This window comes from Polypterus senegalus, chromosome 1 (genome assembly GCF_016835505.1).
Source record: "Polypterus senegalus isolate Bchr_013 chromosome 1, ASM1683550v1, whole genome shotgun sequence".
NCBI classification, from domain to species: Eukaryota; Metazoa; Chordata; class Cladistia; order Polypteriformes; family Polypteridae; genus Polypterus; species Polypterus senegalus.
The window spans coordinates 159,321,040-159,334,470 of NC_053154.1; the positions used below are offsets into that span (position 1 = coordinate 159,321,040).

Consider the following 13,431-nt stretch of genomic DNA (forward strand, 5'->3'; position numbering starts at 1 on the left):
CACATATATACAAATACAGAGAAAAGGCACGGACAGTACATGTAAAACAAGAGAGAGCAAACATTTTTTTAATTATTCTGTTATCTGTCTGCGACAGGTATCGTGGATAATTAATAATAATTCAAGTGGCACAAAATAATCCTGAAGCATAAATTACCACAGAAAGAAGATGACGGGCAAGGAAAGAGAGACAAAGCCAAAATGCTCACAATTGCACATCTGCCAGAAACCTGGACAAGATAAAGGTGAGGTTACAGTAGATCAGCGCCTATTGCAGCATTCTAAACAGAATCAGATTTTGCACATGCCAGCCCTGTTTCAGCATCTTGGACTGGATGATCAAACGATAAAACTGGCACCTTACTAAAAAAACAAAGAGAGAAAGATGATGAGCTCAGACAACCAGCTTATCTAGTAACCTCATCAGGAATGCTGTAAGCTTACACTGGCATCTTGCCCAGAATTCCGTACAATTCCCCTAGCAGACTGGCATCTCAACCAGCATTCTGCAGAATTCGTCAAGCACTATTGCAAGCTGGTGTCATCAGTTTAGCATTCTAAGTCTTGAAGCCAACTAAAATGGACACTAACACAGATTTGTTTATTTTAAAAAGGGCTGCCCTATCTTTGTAGTTCACTGAGATTAAATACAATAATTGTCTATTCTTCATGAAATGCACTGCATATTTAATCCTAAAATTATCAAGCTTGTTTTTTTATGCTGACTGGATGATTAATGAGTTGTGACAAATTCATTCAACAGTCAGTGTTGGCTGCCTTACTTTCTTTTCTGATCCTACATGCTTTCTCATTATGCTTGTAAGGATCCTCCAGCAGAATTTTTTTTTTTTTTATCGAGAGGACAAAAGTGCAAAAGTTGATAATGCCATTTTACTTCTTGATTTTCACTTATATTGTTTTAGACTAACAATTTGAATCTCTTCTTATTACTTTAAAATTAAATAAGCTGTGTCCACAAATGCCATCTTCGTTTTCTGAATTATCTTCCCATTTTTTCATGCGCGATAAAACTGAAAATAAAACTGGCAGAGGTACCAACCTGTAATGTTCAATACTTAAAGCTTTCTCATACTTGTTGTTTGTTATCATGTTTCATAATATTCTAGCAAATATTAAATTAAATAAAAGTGTAATATGAATTTAAACATAAAGGTAAATAGAACACCTTATTTATTATCCATATGCAGTGTATTTGCATTGACCATTTTACCTTTTGCCTCTGTCAGTAAGTGCTTAACATTATTTAATGTGTGGTCATGGCAGAAAACATAAGGATTGTAAGGATTGAACAAAAATAATTTTTTGAAAAAGGTAAAGATTATCATTGGGATAATCAGGAGAACACAATCTGAGTGTTGCAAGGAATACACAGTGAGGGTGGCTCAACAATGGCAAGTAAACCAACTGTTCTGTCCTTAACAGCGAGATGGTAAAGTTCACGTCATAACGTGATATAACTGAGTCAAGAAGAAAGGCTGTTGAACTATGAACCTGTTCAGACAGTTAATTTATTTGGGTGCAAGTCTACGCAAGGAATATTTATTATCAAGAACAGGCAACATAAATGCAAACATATATTATTTCAGTAACTGTTGAAAAAAGAGGAAAAAGGATAACTATGAGCAAGAATTTGCAGCCTTTTAACATTGACAATATGAGTTTTAAATGAAAGTCTTTATTCTAATTATACTGATATTTCATACTCCTTAAGCAAAGTATGGTGACTTCATCTCAGTGCAGAGTCAAGGTACATCACTAGGGTCTTGCATCCAACAAGAATGGATTCACAATATTCACTCTGACAAGACTAATAAAATTTCAAAGCTGGATAGCAATGAATATGTCCTCAAGACAGGGAGAAAAGAACTGAAGAGTGATTTTAAAATGAACAGGAGATGCAAAACATGCAGGAGACTTGGCAGAGTCATAGTTTGGGCAAAGGTAGGAGTCAGTAAGTAACAGAAAACAACAAACCTCGACATCAGACGCAAAAGACAAAACCACAAAACAGGCAAAACAAAGTCATAATACTAAGATCTTATCACAAAATCTTAAGTTTCTACAAAAGAGTAAAGAATTTAAATACCAAGGTGGCTGAAGCTGTGCTACCATCTTATACTGTATGTGACTTCCATGTCAGTAGACTGGCAACAGCTATAGCCAACAAACAGATTGACTAAAAGGGTATTAACTGTATCAGGCCAAGAATAATGATAAATAATACCGAACAAGTATAAAAATACAAAAAATTAACAAATATAGTCTAAGATGCTAAGGATTCATTACAGGCTGAACAAACAGTCGAATAAGGTATGGGTGACATTTCACTTGACAATGTTATTTGTTATAATGTTATTTATTGACTAAATTATGTAGGCAAGAGTTGCTTTTTCCAGCTTCGTCTATTAGGTAAGATCAAGCCTTTTTTATCTTCTAGGGATCTTGAGAAAGCTACTCATGCTTTTATTTTTTCTCGCCGTGATTACTGCAACTCACTGTATTCTGGGATTGGTCCAGAATGCTGCCGCTCGCTTTCTGGTTGGGGCAAGAAAGTATGACTCTGCTTCTCCAATATTAGCTTCCTTACACTGGTTGCCTGTCAGTTTTCGAATTGATTTTAAAATTTTGTTGCTAGTTTTTAAATCTTTACATGGGCTTGCTCCTGCCTATTTATCTGAATTGTGTGTTTTATACCAGCCATCCAGAGTGCTTAGATCTTGTGGTCAGTCGTCTGTTGTTGTCCCTCATACCAAGTGTAAAACCAAAGAGGACAGGGCTTTTGCAGATGCTGCTCCTTGCCTGTGGAACTCTTTACCTCATCATATAAAGGAGTCATCTACAACTGAACTGTTCAAAACAAGATTAAAGACACATTTCTATTCACTTGCATTCCGTGACCTTCAGTAAAACTGATAGTTTCCTCATTGTGATGATATAACATTACTTCTATTTATTATCTACAGTATATATATAATTCACTAAGGCAAGACAACCATGGAAAGCACGCCGGAAGGGGCGTGGATTCACTAAGCCGCCGACAAGTGAGACACCTATGGCGCACGCAGGAAGGAGCCACGCCCACCAACTCCAAGACCATTGGATACGACGACAACTCACAGAGCCACGCCCACCAACTCAGGCGCGACGACACAGAAAAACCGGTGTCATTTATATTCGTCTGTCGTAGAGGTCACATGCAGCTCCGACCCACGTTGACTGTTAATAGAGACATGTTTCTCGCGGAGGTGAATCATCATATGCGACGTGTAAAACTGTTTGCGAGGGGTATCTCATGAGATACTTAAAACAATCCTTTACAACTTAGGTTAAAACACAATGAAGTGAGCAGTCTTTAAAAAATGAGTTTTCGTTTACGCACGACCGCGTGCACTATAGCAAACTGTTTTACACGCTACATACAGCAATTTGCATCCGCGACAAACATGCGTCTTCTTAGATACTCCTGCACTTTGTACACACCCCCCTCCCACCGTAGTCGGGTGTCTTGGTGGATTATATATAGAAAGGCAGCCAAAACCGCACAGAGCAATGAAAAGTCTACGTGAGTCACAGGTGCATCTGGACTGTACAAAGATGGCAACGACTCGAGTGACAAGTTGGAGGTGGGCACATGAGCAGGCAGTGTATACTGAACGAGAAATCAGCAGACTAGCATGATGGAGGGAGCGGAGTGGATGTCCTTCTCCTCTCCTCTCGTTCCACCCTGAGCGCCGCACGGACGATTGTGTGTTGGTTCGTTCCGTGCATTGGTTAAAAGCCAATGAAGGAAGCAGTCTTTAAAAACCAATAAGCCCTGTGCCTCTGTTTCATTACCATCTCACCTGCTTCACCAATGCAGGCCCCGCAACAGGGCAGCCAACCGGGTAACCAAAGTCTTTGGGTTCAGGGGGGAGTATGGTTACAAAGCTGAAACTTAAAGGAATTGACGGAAGGGCACCACCAGGTGTGGAGCCTTTCGCTTCATTTGACTGAACACAGGAAACCTCACCCGGCCCGGACACGGACAGGATTGACAGATTGATAGCTCTTTCTCGATTCTGTGGGTGGTGGTGCATGGCAGTTCTTAGTTGGTGGAGCAATTTGGCTGGTTATTTCCGAAAACGAACGAGACTCCCGCCTGCTAAATAGTTACACGACCCAACAACGGTCGGCGTCCAAATTCTTAGAGGGACAAGTGGCTTTCAGCCAAGTGAGATTGAGCATTAACAGGTCTGTGATGCACTTGTATGTCCGGTACTGCACGCGCGCTATACTGAATGGATCAACGTGTGTCTTACCCAGCATGGGTAAGCCGTTGAACCCCATTCGTGATGGAGACCGTGGCTTCCAATTGTTCCCCACGAACGAGAAATTCCCAGTACGTGCGGGTCATACGCTCGCACTGACTACGTCCCTGCCCTTTGTAAAGCCCCCCATGGTCGGGTGACTTGGTGGAATATATATAAAAAAAAAGCAGCCGGAACCGCAAAGAACAATGAAAAATCAACGTGGAAACCGACTGAGGCGGTGTTTGGAAAATTAACAGTCAACGTGACTCTCAGGTGCGTCTGGACTGTACACAGACAAAAGCGACTCAGGTAGGGAGTTGGGGGCGGGCACATAAGCGGGCAGTGCGTACTGAACGAGCGCCGTTCAACCCCGTCCTTCGCTTTGGAAGGAGAAAGCGCGACGGCGCTCCTCTGGTTTTCAGTCTTGGACAATTGTATGTTGGTTCGTAGCGGGCAATGTTGCAATGTTACTTTTCTTAGTGGTTTATTAAATTACGGATTGTTCAAATGTTTATTTTTTCCTCTGTGCTTAAAAATCATTTAAAAAGCGGCCTGATTATGCGGCGTATGCTACGCCGCGGGTTGGCTAGTTTATTTTATTTATGTTCATAGTATTTTATTTCTATTTGTGTTATTTGATTGTTTTCTTTTATTCTATTATTGTAAAGCACTTTGGCCACAGCATTCTTATGTTGTTTTAAATGTGCTATATAACTAAATTGACATTGACCTTGACAAAGAATGAGAAGTTTTCTATGTGCTTATTCCATCTTTTATATACAGTGGAACCTCGGGTCACGAACGTCTCGGACAATATACAAATCGGGTTACGACCAAAAAGTTTGCCAAACTTCTGCATTCTGTTCACGACCACACACTCGGGTGACGAACAAGCCAGTTTCCCTTCCGGTTCGTACGTGCCAATGATTTCCGCACATGTTTAGTCTCTCTCTGTGCATTCCCTGTGCAGCGAGCGAGCGAGAGAGAGAGCATCAGTAGGCAGTTAAAGAAGGCAGAGAAGGCAGTTAAAGAATGCACCGGGCTTATTTTTAAAGACTGCTTCGAGCATTATTTTAATCTCGTTGTATTTAATGAAGACTTTTTTCTATTGGATTTTAACCTCCACTTCAGTTCTATTTTTATGGGATCATTTATTTATTGAAGGTTTCTGAAAGCACTGCACTTTATTTAATTTGGACTTTGTTTTTGATTGTTGTTTTGTTGATTTTAATAAAAGCACTTGCACTTTTTGCACCATCCGATTGCTCCATTGTAGTGCCTCACTGTCGTACTCATCGGTAACATTACTGATGGTGACGGGTTTAAGGGCTCCCGGAAGCGAGATGGGAGCATTCAGTGAACCTGCACTGTCACAGACTACCTCAAAACTGTAATCTCCTCTCCACCTAGTTCCTCCTCACTCCCTTCATGCCAGAACTCGACTCATACAAGGTTAATTTTCTTGGTTGTTTATGGTTAGTTTTTGTATATATTTTTCAGATGTTAATTTTTTTCCCTGTGCTTAAAACTCATAAAAAAAAGTATTTACAGCAAGTGATTCGTAAGGCTATAGCGTGAACTCTTGCAATGTTAGTTTTCTCTGTTCAAGGTTTTCTCTGTGTTATTCAATGTTTTTACATTTAGTTTACTATTACATTGTGCATTCTATGGTATAATTAACTATTTTTGTGCTTAAAAATCTTTAAAAAAAAATATATTTACATACAGCTCGTATGGTCCGGAACGGATTCATTGTATTTACATACAATCCTATGGGGGAAATTACTTTCGGTTATGATCAAATCGGGTTGCGACCAGAGTTTTGGAACGAATTACGGTCATGACCCAAGGTTCCACTGTACTTTGAAAAAGCATTCAAATAGATGGCAGTTGACAGAAACAGTCCAGAGCTTGTCATGAACTGAATAGAGTTGGCCTTCTCCTGTCTCTTGTACTGTATACCAGCATGACTAACCCCTCTACATTTAAACATATACCCTTCAAATACAAAGAATCAAACAAACAATACAAAAGCAGAAGTACTGTGTATTGAACAATGGAGGTTGGGGAGTTAAGGCCATTTATAGCAGTCTGTTGCCTGTTGGTTGGGTATGACATAAAAGTAAGTACAGGGAGACCAAATGAACGCTGTCACTAATCAATATGTGATTAACCATATGAGGTGTAGTACTGTGGTCAAGGAGATTCTGTGTACCTAACTGCCCACAGCGAGCAGGGCAAGGAAAATTATTTGTGACTATAAGGCAGGTTTCATGCTGTGTTGTTTTTTAAAATCTTGACTGACACTTGTAAGGGGTAAGGAAAAAGCACAGCCGAAATAAAACAGCATGTTCCAGTGATTGTGACCAGAAAGAAAAATTACTAGCCCAGGTTTACAGCAGTTTTTTTTCTTAACTGGAACACAAATTGATGTTCTGAAAATCACAGGCCAACAGTTTAGGGGCATATTCTTCATTTAAGTATTGGATCTAAATATATACAATATGTAAAAAAAACATACCTTAAATATAATTCTAGTAACCATGTATGCAAGGCCCTTAATGACCTCTTGGGCACAGACATCACCGGTGCGTCTGTCTGCGTAGAGAGTGTTGAGATATTTACTTACCTCAGCAGTGACATTCAGGTCTCTGGTGACTCTTCCTATGATGTCAGTAGATGGATTTGGAGAGCATTAGGGGGTGTCATGAGGTCGCTGGAAAGGGGTGTGTGGCACTCTCGATATCTATGCAAAAGGATAAAGGTCCAAGTCTTTAAAGTCCTGGTGCTTCCTGTCTTAATATATGACATGGACGCTATCCAGTGACCTGAGACGAAGACTGGACTCCTTTGGTACTGTGTCTCTTCGAAGAATCCTTGGGTACCGCTGGTTTCACTTTCTGTCGAATGAGTGGTTGCTCACAGAGTACCAAATGAGGCACATTACCTGCATTGTGAGGGATCATTAGTTACTACAGCCATATAGCACATTTTTCCAAGGGTGAGCTCGCAGGATCCTCATTGTTGATGGACCTGATTGGCTGAACAAGGCCAAGGGATGCCCACATAACACCTGGCTGTGGCAAATAGATGGTCATTTCTGTAGGGTGGGACTGGACTGCGTGTCTGCCTGGCGGGTTGCCAACCAGGATCCCGAGCTGTTTTGTCATGTGGTGGGTGCAGCAACGTGCTGTACTAGTGCAGGCTCCCCAACCTGACCTTACCCGAACAATCTTAATCTTATCATTCCTGCTCCCTTTTAAATGAAAACTAAGACCAAGGCATGAAGTCAAACTTTAACTCTTAATACAGTAAGTATAATTTAGTTTTATAGCATTTGCTAAAAGTTTTCAGTTGATTTCAGTTATTATCATTTGGAAATTGGTAAGTTTTTACATTTGTGGTTCCCTAACAATGTGGCCTCACATCTAGGATTTGCACACGTAAGCTCCTGTACACTGGCAACACATTGCTCACCAAAATGACACAATCTACAAAAGCACCAAAAATATAAATGCAAAAAAGCAAAATAAGTAATAATATGACACAAAATGTATGCAACAATTATGAAATTAATAAGACAATCTTATAAAGGTCATCAGGGCGCAGCACAGCCAACCAGTCTACATGTGTTTTGTGGACTTGGAAAAGGCGTTCGACCGTGTCCCTTGGGGAATCCTGTGGGGGGTACTCTGGGAGTATGGGGTAGCGGACCCTCTAATAAGAGCTGTTCGGTCCCTGTACAACCAGTGTCAGAGCTTTGTCCGCATTGCCGGCAGTAAGTCAAGCCCGTTTCCAGTGAGAGTTGGACTCCGCCAGGGCTGCCCTTTGTCACCGATTCTGTTCATAACTATTATGGACAGAATTTCTAGGTGCAGCCAGGGTGTTGAAGGGGTCCGGTTTGGTGGACTCAGGATTGGGTCACTGCTTTTTGCAGATGATGTTGTCCTGTTTGCTTCATCAGGCCGTGATCTTCAGCTCTCTCTGGATCGGTTCGCAGCTGAGTGTGAAGCGGCTGGGATGAGAATCAGCACCTCCAAATCCGAGAGCATGGTCCTCAGCCGGAAAAGGGTGGAGTGCCCTCTCAGGGTTGGGGAAGAGATCCTGCCCCAAGTGGAGGAGTTCAAGTATCTCGGGGTCTTGTTCACGAGTGAGGGAAGAATGGAGCGTGAGATTGACAGGCGGGTGAACTGTTACAGAGAGTGCATCTTCCACACTCGTTTACTCAGAGACACTATAGTATTTACAAATCACATAATGAGGAGGAGGATCTCAGATTACAAAAGGTCTTAATTTATCAGTTACAGAAAAGTGACAGAACAATCTTCAGATCCATTGAGATCAATTTAAATTTATAGATCAATCACAATCAAGTTGTAAACTGCAAACCCATTTGAACATATTAAACTAAATGTGTGCCATGATTGTGAGCACCAAGGTCAATGAGCTCAGTATTGCCATGAATTAATAATCTCAGGAATTCTTAAACAATATGAATATTAAAATAAAATAAGAGCAGGAAAGTAGTACAAATGACTCAAGGTGGTAAGCAGATCAGATAGTTCTGACAAAAATGCAGAATTAGATAAAGAAGGGTCCAAATACACAGACAATAAATAGCCAATATGCAGTCTTTATCTACAAACATTCAAAAGACAGGGTAATTCATTGATATCTTATCAAGTTAATTATTCTTGTTAGAAAATAGCGAAAATTCATTTGACAGATCCTTTGGAGTTACCGTTTCTGATTTTTTTATTGAGAAAGATGTGAACAAAATGAGCCTTAAATGACTCAAGAATTCTAATTTGCATGATAAATTCTACAAACTTAAATTAAACAGTTTACATAAGTAGTTATAAGTATGCGTCTTGTTCATATCACGGTTTCAGGGAAACTAAATGCTGCTAGTGCCTGATATTTTATTCTACTGTCAATTCTGTCCTATGATGTCCTTTAGGGATATAGAGTACTGTAGCCCATTTGAAACAGAGAAAGGAGGCCAAAGTAGCAACCTACCAAGAGCACACAGAGGGATTGGTACTCGGGTTGGGGTTGGCTGTTATGATCAGTACATTAAAAAATGGAGAATCACATACATATGCAAAGAGTCATATTCAGCCGTGACTATTTTGTTTAATAGAAATATTTGAAAACAACCACTTTATATGCAATATACCAAATATAATTCCAGTGAACTTAAATATGCACTAATGTTAATTATGAAAAATCTCAAAATGGTCTCCAAATTTAAAAACAAGCCTAAAGACTTATATTTCATGTTCAGTTTCTTCTTTTAAGTGCTGCTGCTGGTGCTGCTCTTCAGTGTTCATTTATCTAACTGTAGTTTCATTACTCGGTGTCTTGTTTTTATATCTTTTGACTATTCCTAAACTATTATCAGCCTTGTGACTCTCTCCTAGGCACCCTACTACCACTTTTACATTTGGTGGCACAGCATATACAATTTATTAGGCATAGCTTGAAAGCATTGGGTAACAGCAGCACGTTTCTAAAACAGACTTTGGACACTTATGAATGTGTTAAGGCAAAAAGAGGATTTAGACTTTGAATGAATATATTTTTTCTACAAGTACAGTATCTTGGATTTTTAGTTTAATAGGTAAGTGGTGTGTTATATTGTATTCATATATTCTGGGCACCGTTAAATGTTTCTGTTCTTCTGGAGTTTGACTGCATATGTGCTGCAAACACAAGGAAACAAACATTGTGTAAGATAGTTCAGTGCAATTGACTCCTATAGAATTCTTGTAAATATTTTAAAGGATATTCAGATGGCAAATAATACACGCTGAGAGATGACAGATAGGGACCAAAGTGCTAAAACAAACAAATGTCTTATATGTGTAAAGTGTGCGGTGACAGCAAATTCAAAAATGGGAATGTACAACTGGTGCTCATTGAAGTATGAGGGGGCCCGATGCACTCTTAAAAAAAGAGGTCCCGAAGTGGTCCTTCAGAGTGATGCCAAAGGGTTCCCAGAAGACCTATCTTCATGAATGTTCCACAAACAACTTTTATTTACATAGATCTGTAATATGTTCAGCACAGTAAAAAAAAACACGACTAGATGGTAACAGATCTGTGAAATATCAAAAAGTCACGATTTTAAAAGGACTCTTACTGAATACAATAAAATAGGTTAAGTCCAGTTTTTTTAATTTGTTAGTGCATTGCTAGGTAGTTTTTTTCTACACATTATGATATTTTTCAAAGCACAAATAACCTATCTCAAATGCAAATAACTGTTCCTAGAATGAAATGGTGCTTTATAAAGCACTAGTTCGATGAGCAACCATACAACCCAAATAAGAAAGATGAGATGCCATTAAAGAACCAGTACTTTTAAGAGCTTGGTGTAACTACGACAAGTCTGGTGGCTGTAAGATTAAGGTCTAGGTCAGGGGGGTTCCCAACCATGAGTAAATTTAACCCCAGGGGGTAAATTTTGCCTACCCAGGGGGATAAATTTGCTTTAAAAAGTTGAAGTCTTGAATATCTTTATTAGTTCCTAAAGACAACATGAGACTTGTTCTTTTAACAGCTGGGCCAAGAATATCCAAAGTCATAGTTGAGAAGCAAGAACAACCATCTCACTAATTGATTTACTCTCATCGTCTATTTCGTTCTGGTATGCTGGTATCTGCTCATCATTAGTTGTTATAAGGGAAATAGCATTATTATGCGCTGTTATTATTGTTATCTGAACTTAAAATAAAAAGATTAAAAATAGTATCTCAAAATTTTCCCTTTGTCAAGCACTTTATTATCTTCTTATTCTTCTGTAGCTACATCTATTATTTTATATGAGTTTGCGATTATTTTACTAGATTTCTCTCATATACGTTTTCGCAAGACTTTTACGGCCATGTGCCTTTCCTGCCAACCTTCCCCTTATTTATCATTATTATGGTAGAAGTATAAAATGAGATTGCTGAACAAAATAGGGTTTGGGTAGAATGACTTTTAAAAAGTTGCTACGAGGTAAATAAGGCAAAAAGGTTGGGAACCCCTGGTCTAGATGAATAATTTTAACTTGCATCATTCACCAAAAGATTAGTCACTGAAAACCTCCAAACTTCAATGGTTTTTCTTCAGTGCTGCCTCACAAGCTATCTACTGTATGTCAAAACCGAATCAGCACTTTTTGTCATATGGACGTTTTCAACATGTGACACTTGTTTTTTGATGAGTCCAAGTCACACGGTGGTGACTGTACATTAATTAGTCCATCAGTGGTGTGCAGAGTTGCATACCAAAAATATGAATACATAGTTTTTGTCTAATAAGAAATCACACTTTAAGAATAGCTTCCTAGTGACCCATTTTACATTTTACCCACCAACACATTATTAAAAAGGGACCAGTTCTAAACTTTGTAACAGATCTATAGCCTTGTTATGAGATAAACAGGGCAAAAAAGGTTGGGAACACCTAGTCTAGATTAGCTGGTCCCTCCATACTGTACTATTTTTGCTCAGCTGTCAGCACTGGTGGAATACTAGCAGTATACCAACAAGCTAAAACATACAGGAATTTTCCCTGCACCCAGTTATTGGACTATTTTTGTATCTGTTAGGTGAGTAGCCTCATGGGACAAAAAGCTAATTTCCCTAATAATACTATGTACAGTACACATATTCAAGTCGCTGTGCATGAAAATTATATCCCTCTAATCAAATGGTAAGCTTACTACAGAATGTGCAATTAGCTGCCTACATCTTGAATCAAAACATTTTGACCTCCTACAGAAATGTATTTTCGTTGTACTTATTTTAGAATGCTGATTATGAAAAAAAAAAAAATAGTAGGGCACCAAGCCGGGCCAAGATATGCATATTCTGAAAATGCAAATGAACTACTAATTGTTTCCCTTGAATAATTTCCCTTATGGTCCAACCCTCCATATCTTGGCTCATTGTTTTCCATGCTGCTAGTGTGGCTCTGCGGGGGCTAGATTTATTTTTCTCTGTGTCATCTAGACACCAGTGCTGCTTTTGACAGGGTGCATATGTGGCATAAAAAAAACAGAACCCTGCACACTGAACGACTGGCCTCCAGACAAGACAGTGAGTCAGCTTTTCATGAGAAAGACAAATTGCTCTGTGTCAATGAAGTAACAGAATTCAAGAAGAGGTTAGTGTTCACCACAAGGAAAAAAAGAGAACATAAAGAACAGCTCTATGTCCTTGGTGCACAACTATGTACAGTATATTTCATTATACTAAACTGTACATTTGTAAGCAGCACAGGTACATGACTTCTGCAAAGCTATGTGCATTTGATTCTGCCAAACTGTACATTTGCAATTAGCACAGTTAACATGACTGTAGAAGTAGAAATGATTCTGAACCATTTTTAATTTTTCACTATTGTGCTTAAGGACTGTACACTGGTACTGTAAGTGTTGTGCTAAGTGGAGGCAGAACCTCTGTGTTTTTACCTAGCTGAGTTGGGTTTGTCAGGTGGTGTTTTTGCTGCTATTCTGTTCAATGCTTGCATGGACTCAGTGTTGAGTAGGGTTGTGGGATCCAGTGACTGCTGGTGAAGAAAGATTTACTGATCTTGACTTTGCCAACAATGCTGTGATCTTCATGGAGTCAATGGAGGATCTGATCGGTGCTCTTAAGAGACTGGGCGAGGACTCTGAGTATCTGGGCTTGAGAGTGTTCTGGATAAAAAACAAGATCCACACCTTTAATGGCCTTTGATCATAGCCATCAGCAGTGTGTCTGTCTATGGAAAGAGTGTCGATCTTATCGAGAGGTTTACTTACCTCGTCAGCGACATTCATGTCTCTGGTGACTCTTCCCATGAAGTCAGTAGACAGATTGGGAGAGACTGGGGGGTCATGAGGTCACTGGAAAGGGGTGTGTGGTGCTCCCAATATCTTTGCAAAAGAATGAAGGTCCAAGTCTTTAGAGTCCTGGTGCTTCCTGTTTTGCTACATGGTTGTGAGACATGAATGATATCCAATGACCTAAGACGAAAACGAGACTCTTTTGGTACTGGTTTGGTATCCCTGAATACCACCAGATTGATTTTCTGTCAAACAAGCAGTTGGTCATGGAGTCTAGAATAAGGCACAATACCTGCATTG

General features: G+C 39.5%; 1 protein-coding gene across 9 annotated transcripts in view; it reads right to left on the reverse strand.

Moving 5' to 3' along the window:
- The window catches only part of tnika (TRAF2 and NCK interacting kinase a), a 385,955-nt gene that overhangs the window by 166,888 nt on the left and 205,636 nt on the right, over window positions 1-13,431 (reverse strand). The window lies entirely within an intron of this gene.